The sequence below is a fragment of the Ornithodoros turicata genome, chromosome 9 (assembly GCF_037126465.1).
Source record: "Ornithodoros turicata isolate Travis chromosome 9, ASM3712646v1, whole genome shotgun sequence".
In the NCBI taxonomy this organism is placed as follows: Eukaryota; Metazoa; Arthropoda; class Arachnida; order Ixodida; family Argasidae; genus Ornithodoros; species Ornithodoros turicata.
The window spans coordinates 9,765,808-9,774,234 of record NC_088209.1 but is presented as its reverse complement, the minus strand read 5'-3'; the positions used below and the strand labels follow the sequence as shown (position 1 = coordinate 9,774,234).

At 45.3% G+C, this 8,427-nt stretch overlaps 1 long non-coding RNA gene across 1 annotated transcript; it reads left to right on the top strand.

Moving 5' to 3' along the window:
• The first annotated feature begins 460 nt into the window (after positions 1 to 460).
• On the top strand, positions 461 to 8,132 carry LOC135367785 (uncharacterized). The gene is made up of 3 exons (XR_010414515.1): positions 461 to 512; positions 1,512 to 1,598; positions 7,991 to 8,132. It is a non-coding gene; the product is annotated as an uncharacterized LOC135367785 (long non-coding RNA).
• The last annotated feature ends 295 nt before the right edge of the window (positions 8,133 to 8,427 follow it).

The window sequence follows — 8,427 nt, the reverse complement described above, 5'->3', positions numbered from 1 at the left end:
TGCTTTCTTCCACTGCCGAACTTCAACTTCATCTATTTCTGCTATCGAAGTAGAGGTGGGGCTGGAGGTCAAACGGAAACTACACGGAGGCCCCAACCCTCCCATTTGCCTCAGTGCCGATACCCTGAAGCGTAACTTATTCAGTGACTCTAGGTTTAACAGCAGAAGCGAACTAGGTACCACGAGGAATGCCTTCGAAATATCTATGAAAATTTGACCCGCTTGTGATCCCCGAACGATAAAATGGATTAGCGCAAACTTGACTGCACGTAATGTTGTTGTTTATAAGTAGAGTGTAGCGCGGGTGGGAACTTCAACCCCACACGTACAGGCCCGCGACCCGCACCCGACCCGCAAGACGCGTTTTGTCCGAAGAGTGACTAGTAAGCGCCAATTGGCCACAGTGTGCCTCGAAACGCTACCGAATAAAGTCACCTTTAAGAATATCTATTTATTTTGCAGCGCTCAACACCACGCTGCCATGCCAGCATGGACACGATTACTTGTATATAGTAAGTATTCATAAGTAAACTGCTAATTTTCTAGACTTGCCTCATCAGAGCCGTTCCGATGGGGGAGGGGGGGTAAGAGGGGCGGCCGCCCTGGGTAACTTCGCCACAGGGGGCGCTGAACTGTAGGTTCCGGGAAGTAGGTTTGCCAATAAAATGAGATTGAAGAGAATTTTGAGCTCGCAAGTGCATAAGAGCTTTTTCTTTTTTGATTACACGGCGTCTAGTTGAGGGAGGGGAGGGGTCGCTTCGCGTAATAGCGCCCCAGGCGGAGCTAGCCTCAGGACGGCTCTGGGCCTCATTGACACACGTAACGTGAAAAAGAGGACCGCACGTAATCACAATAAATTTAGCAAAGTTTGAGGCCGTAAACCATTGATGTCTCTCATTAAGTAGGGCAATGGAGAGAGAGACCGCACTTGGGCTGACTTGGAAAACTAGTGAGTCCTCATTCAGCACAGCGGCTCTTACAGTGGACTGAGTACAGCACGTCGATGTCGAATAACATATTTCCCATTCGTCTTGGAGTAATTCTGAAAAAAAAAGAAAATAAGTTTGTTATTTCAAGGAAATATTTTGCGTCCATTATTACCTTTTTTTACTTCACTTCACTGGGAACACACACTGTGATTTGTAGGCAAGACCGCGAATGGAGCAAAACCGAAGTGCATATACCTGACTCCGAGAACAATCTCCTTCGAACGTCACGTTGTTGTTGATAGCTCTCTCGCTCTGTAGTAACTTCGTCATGCCTACCCCATTGCATGCACGTTTAATTTTTTCTGAAGCATTTTTCACACTGGGTTATCAAACACTACAAGTACAGTGTCACTAACGTGAAAGCAATTGGTATGATACATTTAGATTAGGTAGTTTGTTTTCTTCTCAAAATCCAATTAGGGGATGTCACATTGCAAAGGGACCACTATGTCCTTTGCGTTTCTTTGTGCATATCGCACAAGCATGATATATCACAGCTAATCATCATTCACTTGCATGCAGATCAATCGTGGTTCTTTTGGCTGCAAGTATTACTGCAGATCGCCTCCTCACAAAATCGTGAATCGTCCTGACGGCTACGATTGTTTGGTAAGCAGAGTTAACGGGTACACTTTTAAACTATTTTCACACTTGCCAAGTCCATTCTGAGTGCAGCATGACAACAATCTAAAATGCTTCAGGAAAGCCCACTGCAGTATTTGCGGCTAAAACAAAGTCCTAAAGCGTGAGAGCTGTTGTACGAATCCCATACTAGTGTGAAATTGCAAGGTGCATGGCTTCGACTTGGTGGTTTTCATCGCCATTGAGGAGGTGGCGTTCAAGACGGTTGAGGATGAAAACAAAACTGGGAGATGAATAACTTCGTACCCCAACTGGCACGTCGGCAAGAGAGTATGAAGCGAACGTTTACAGGTGGCATGGAGCGTTGTGCATGCAACCGCTGTTCATCCATGACGCGTAGCGGTGGACATGTCTGAGCTCAACCTCCCTGATAGTGCTAACTGAAGTAAGAGAAGCGGCAACCAATAGTTGCAATTATCCTGCCTTCCATGACAGGTACAAACTGAAAACGACGACAAGTCTGCGACACAAGGGTTTCTCCGAATTCTCCATTCTCTACATTCCCCAAGACAGTTGTTTCCCAAGAAATTCAGCCCCGGCCAGGCAAAAATCTGGACAATTCCCAGTATGGTTTCAGTTGAATCTGGATGGTCCCAGAACGGTTCCAGTTGAATGTGGATGGCCCCAGCTGGATCCCAAGTGCGGTGGCTGGTTCCACTTTTGTGAAATCAGTGGCATCACTCTGGTCTCGGATGGCTCCAGAAGTTCCAACTGGAGCCTCACGAGTACTGATTTCTTCCCAAAATGGTCAATTAACCCACTTGAGATCCCAGGCTGGGCAGCTTCCCCCTTTGTGATCTCACAGTGGAAGAGTCCACTGTTGTCATATGCTCTTCTGGTTCTGATTCATTGATTACTTTGATCTATTTGATCAAACACTTGATCTCTTTTTGTTGCTTTTTATCCAGCTGCATCTGCAATAAAATGTGTGCTGTAACTTCAATTCGTACTTACCTTGTATTCCAGGCGGATATCATAAGCGCCAGCAAAATTTCAAAAGACATGTATTCCAAAAATGACATAAACTAAGCTAAGTACTTCAAAAAAGAAAAAGGAAAGAAAAAAGGGAAAAGGTAATTGCAGAGGCCGATGGCCGGTGCAATGACTACGGCGGAAGCGTTTGAATTCAAATTCAAACGCCCAGAGGGCGAGAGTGTCAGTTGTAACTTGGAAGCAGCGTCGCAACAAGTTGGTTTTGTCTTCGGTTGCCGTGGCAGGGGTTGTGCATCTCTTGTGCTGTTTTTGCGTGTGTTTTAGTGTATATTAGTGCTCACCGTGATGCTTTGATTACGGTTAACTGGATGTGTCGTTTTTGAAACTTAAGAAGAACTTGAAGAGAAACAGCTAGAATAAGTGTCCAAAAATTCCGAACGTATGGTGAAGACGAAGGGGGTATATGCCGCGACCTTCATCAAGAACAGGGGTGTCATCTGGAAATACAAGATGTGAGGTCGTCATCGAAAAGTCATTATTCCTAAGGACTGTGAGCGCACCGCAGTCAGTGCAGGCATATGCCCAGTCTAAACATAATGAGTGATCACATCATGGGGTGTGTCACCTAAAGTGAAAAGAAATTGTAACTGGCGACGTACTTCCCGGAGAGCTGTGAGACTTTCGGCAATTACCGTGTGGAAACTTTTGCTACCATTGAGGGTGGTTTTGGACAGTTCGTAGGTGCGGGAAATTTATTTTTGAATTGAACTTTGAAAATTTCTAAGCGAACCTTACTTCTCCTCTTTTTATTTTTATTTTTATTTTCAGAAATACGAAGTCTTCCACGGATAACCGCAGAACCAACGAAACTAGGCATAGTATCGCAACACAAGTAGTCGAACAAAATTAGTAAAAAAGTACGCATTAGTCCTGCCTGCTTGATTTTGGCAAAGAAGCGAGCGGAGATGTGCGTCTAGACAATGAAGTCTTCCTGCCTTCATTTGTTTTGCCTTCTTTGCGATAAGTCCGTTGCGGGAACACTTCTTCCTCTCCCCGGAACTTATGTGCGGCCTTTGCGACAATCAAGCAGGCAGATCTAAAGCAGTATTTTCACTATTTTTAAGACTATTTCTGTTGCGATGTTGCGTATAGGTTTTGTTGGGTCTGTAGTTATCCGTAAAAGACTTCACATTTCAGACACACAAAAAAAGAACAGAAAACAGTGAGGGTCGCTTGGAAGTTTTCAAAGTTGATTTGAAAAATAAATTTTCCTGAATTAAAAATTGTCCAAAGCCTTCCTAAATGGCAGCAAAAGTTCGGAGAAGGTAATTGCCGAAAGTCCCGCAGTCCTACGGCCAGTACAGAAATCAGTACAGTACAATCCTCAAGCCAGTCGCGAATTAGAATTTTTTACGACTTGTGGAAACCCTTGTTTCCACAACCTCGTGGCGTCAGTCCGTCCGCTCCGTCGCCGAGGAAGGCATAGCAAGCAAAAGCTTCAAACAAAAAACAAGTTTATTCCATGACTTACAGCGCGAAATACAGCGCAGCCAGCAACCGCATCAATCTTCGCCAACCGAAGGGAAAAAGACCCCTATCCCCCTGCGCCGCGTGTTTTTCTCCACTCTTCTCTGCCCCGCCCTCTCTTATCAGCAGGAACTTTCCAGAAGCCACGAGTGTGGTGCCCCCGCACTTCCCGTCCGAGTCCAGTGACGAAAGTTCAACCTCTCACGCATCGTCCATGTCGATAAGCACACCCTTGGAGGGACGGTCTGCATGTGTGTGTGTGTGGGGGGGGGGGGGTCGTCACGGAGGAAATCTGGATGTAGGCGACGAACAACCGTCAAAGCAGCAGACAAGTCACCAGGAGCACTCGGCACTCCGATGCTGGACCTGGTGACATGTGGCGCATTTTCCACCGTCGGTAGAGCTCCGCGACCGACCAAAGGGCAGTTGGCTCCCTCGGGGAGCGTCACCGGGAGTTTATAGCCCGACTAGCTCAATTGGTAGAGCACGAGACTCTTAATCTAGGGGTCGTGGGTTCGTGACCCTCATTGGGCGCCAGTTATGGAAACCCATGTTTCCACAACCTCGGGGCGTCAGTCTGTCCGCTCCGCCGCCGAAGAAGACACAGCAAGCAAAAGGTTCAAGCAACAAACAAAGGTTTATTCCATGACTTACAGTGCGAAATGCAGCGCAGCCAGCAACCGCCGCAACCCTCGGCAACCGAAGGGAAAAGACCCCTATCCCCCTGTGCCGCGTGTTTTTATCCACTCTTCTCTGCTCCGCCCCTTTTATCAGCAGGAACATTTCAGAAGCCACGAGTGCGTGCCCCCACACACTTTTGGTGAAACAGCCCGTAGACTACGCAGCAGAGATGGAAAATTACTCGACAAAGGGAACTCGTTACCAGTAAGCTACTGTGCAAAAATGTAACGGAGTTACTAGCGAAGTTACACGTACTGAAAATAAACCGTAAATTCTTAAGCTACATCAGAAAAGTAAGGAGTTACTTTCAAGTTACTTGCTACCAGTGTTATAGATGGCGGCACTACTATAGCAGCGCCGCTACTGTATTCGCATTCGTTTTTTCAGTAGCGGAGTCGCGATCGCGCTACATTTCAAATTGGTAACGGAAAACGTATTACCACTACAAGCAGCGCTACTACTCCCCCCGTAAACCAAAAAACGTCTATTCGAGATCCAGAGGATGGTACAGAGTGGACATTTGGGACGTCTAAGAGATATCCAGATATGTCCACTTTACATTCCATAGATGGATCGTCGGAAGGTCGTCCATAACTGTACAAATGCATGTCCTCTGGATATACCTGGTGGGCATTCATCGCATCCAGTGGACGTGTTTGTGAGGCATTGTGACGTCTAATATAGGTCCTATCGATATTCCTACTGGATTAAAATACGACAACATATAGACCGGATTGAAGGTCTACTTGTTCAGCTATTTTGTGTGCGTGAACAGCGCAAATGCCGTAGCCGTGACAGTACACCACGCGACACGGCTTGGGCATTTCTAAGTGGCCTCTACTGGCGTACTAGATGAAAGATGTACTAAAATAACTGTAGTTGCTGGATGTGTTGTTAAGTGTAGTGGGAGCCGAAAACGTTTGTAACGGTGACGAGGATGTGTTTCTGCAATTAATATGTATGCCAGCAATGAGTCAACTGTCCGCTAACATTTCTGATATTCCTTCCTGAGAAATATTGTGTTTGTAATTCAGGCTATTTCCTATGATGAGGTTACCTACTGAGTGGAGCTGTCAAACTGACAAGTTTCCTGTGTTGGTGGAAGAGTGCTACGTAGATACTTAGCAGAGAGCAGGACGCGAACAAATGGAAAAACTTGCTTTTACTTGTTCTCGAACTTCTCACGTTTTTGCACGGTAGATTCGCTTCCTTCTGCAGAATGCGTAAAAATTACAAATGAATTGATAGTTAAAACAAACGAACGTCTCTATTACCGTATGTTAATGCGGTAGGAACATCGAATGGACGTATATTAGACGTCCCAACGCCTAAAAAGCACGTCGACTGGACGTGACAAATGTCCAGCAGGTACATTCAGAGGACATGCATTTATACAGTTATGAACGAGCTTCCAACGATCCATGGCAATCCATGGAATGTAATGTGGATAATCCTGGATATCTATTAGACATCCCAAATACCTTAGATGTTTGGATGTTTCTGGTATGTCTAATAGACGTTTATGATTTACTGTGGTTGCTACTCTTTTTCCACTGCCGCTACTTTTCATAATACGGAAGGCGTGGAGCATACGGAGAAAATGTGAGCTAACGATGTGGTCACTTCAAAAGGCAGGGGTGGGCACTACAAAAAAGATGACAGAGAAAAAAAAGAGAGCAAAAGTTTCTACATTCTCGGATTGCCGACTGTTATAAGCTGAGCTCAATTGAATACTTTGGAATATAATTTGCGTTATTCTGTGCATTTTCTAGCATTTCAGCTCACATTTGCGAAACACAAACAAGTATGCATAACATACTTCGTAATATCGCCTGCCAAGCTAGTTTCAGTTGCAAAACTAACGTGAGCGTGTTCATAGCACATTTAAGACTATGTTCTGGAACTTTATTGTTTGAAGCAGGTAAAACAAAGCGTCGTGTCTTTTGGAACGGATATACGAAAATATATCGGAAACATATTGAGATATCGCTATGGTCATTTATTGCACTGTAAACGTACCGCCGACTTTGCTTTAAGGTGTTGTGGTTCGGACGAAGCATGTCTGGCGAGATAGAATTACCTAAGCTTATACAGTTATAAGTTACTGGAGCACCAAAGTGACGAGTTAAGTAAAAAGTTGTCGGAAAAGGTAGCCTAGTTACAGTAACGAGTTACCCCCAACACTGCTACGTAGTACGTACATAGTGATGTATTGATTATTTCTTACTGCTCAATGTATGCCTTTAGTGCAATAAACAATATTTACTTCAACAACATGCGCATTTCTACGCATTATCTTCAGTAGTGCATTTAGTGGCCCCAGCTGCTAAGCGGCCGCCGGAATCAGGGCCACTTAACAGCGGGAACCACTTCCACTGGTTCCGTTTCAGGTGGAACGAACCATCATAAAACTGGTTCCACTTCCAACTGGTCCTACTCAGTGAATGGTTCCACACTCCAAGTGGTTCCTGTTCGATAATACACTTTGAACTGCTCCCTCTCCAGATTTTTGCCTGTGTGTTGGGGATGAAGAGGGCTTCCAATGGCATCTTATCTGTAAAGGACAACACAGTTATGGAATGTAGTTTCCAGCTTTGCTAGATCTCGATCGTGAGCTCGAAGCCTCCGATCCCAAAGTCCACTAGCATAGCCACACAGCTTGACACCCGACTAGCACAGAGGACGCCTTCACAACGCTTTTCGCAAAATAAAGTGATGCTTTCTTTCTGAAAACTTCCAAGGGAGCCACAAAACACGTAAATATAAATTTCCATCCCCGTGAAGCACGTAAATGACCACCACTGCAACTTAGTGCTATTTATTTAAGCACGTAAATGATGTCATCATCGGAAAAACGTGCGAGCGCTCCATGCTGCGATTTTCAACTGTTTCCCTGCGGTTGCCTCTCGTGATATTTCGTTGGCAACGCATTCGACAACCGATCAGAGACAGCTCATGGCGGTGGTTAGAGTCAGATGGTCGGCTGGTCACTCCGTTTTGCGGGGCAGTATTTTCGCGACCACTCGACAAGAATTGCCCTCACCGTGGACGCAGGACTCCACAGGAAGTTTTCGTGTGTTTGTGTAATGAATGCTGTTGGTGGCTATTCTGGTATTCCATATTGGATACTACACATTAGCATCACATTGGCAGCCGCAGAGCTGTACGAAATGCCTTCAACAATACTTAACGTTTCTTTCCTCGTGGTTGTGTTTCAGAGACCGGACACTGCAGACCAAGGCAGATGTGACCGTGGTTACTGCAAAACTCCCTTGAAGCGCAAAACTTGACCGGGGACCTACTTCCGAATGATAATTCAATTCTGAGCATGATGTTCTTGCAAATTATACAACGCAAACATTCTCCCCTGAAGTTGGTTCCTGTTGTTTTTTAAAGCCTAGTCTTTGGCGTCTTGCTTTCGCATAAGACGTGCACTGCTTGGACTAACATAAACCACATCACAACCTATTCATAGACTGATCAGAACAGCCTTCAGTAAATATCCTAACATCTTGTAACATATGCAGCTTTTGCCTCATCAGTTCTACAAACCTAAGGAATAATGTCTTCTCGGGCAAAATGTCTACATGATGACACGTGTAAATCAATCTTTTCCCATCGCGAGGCATTATTGCCTCCCGCCAGCGCACGTAAG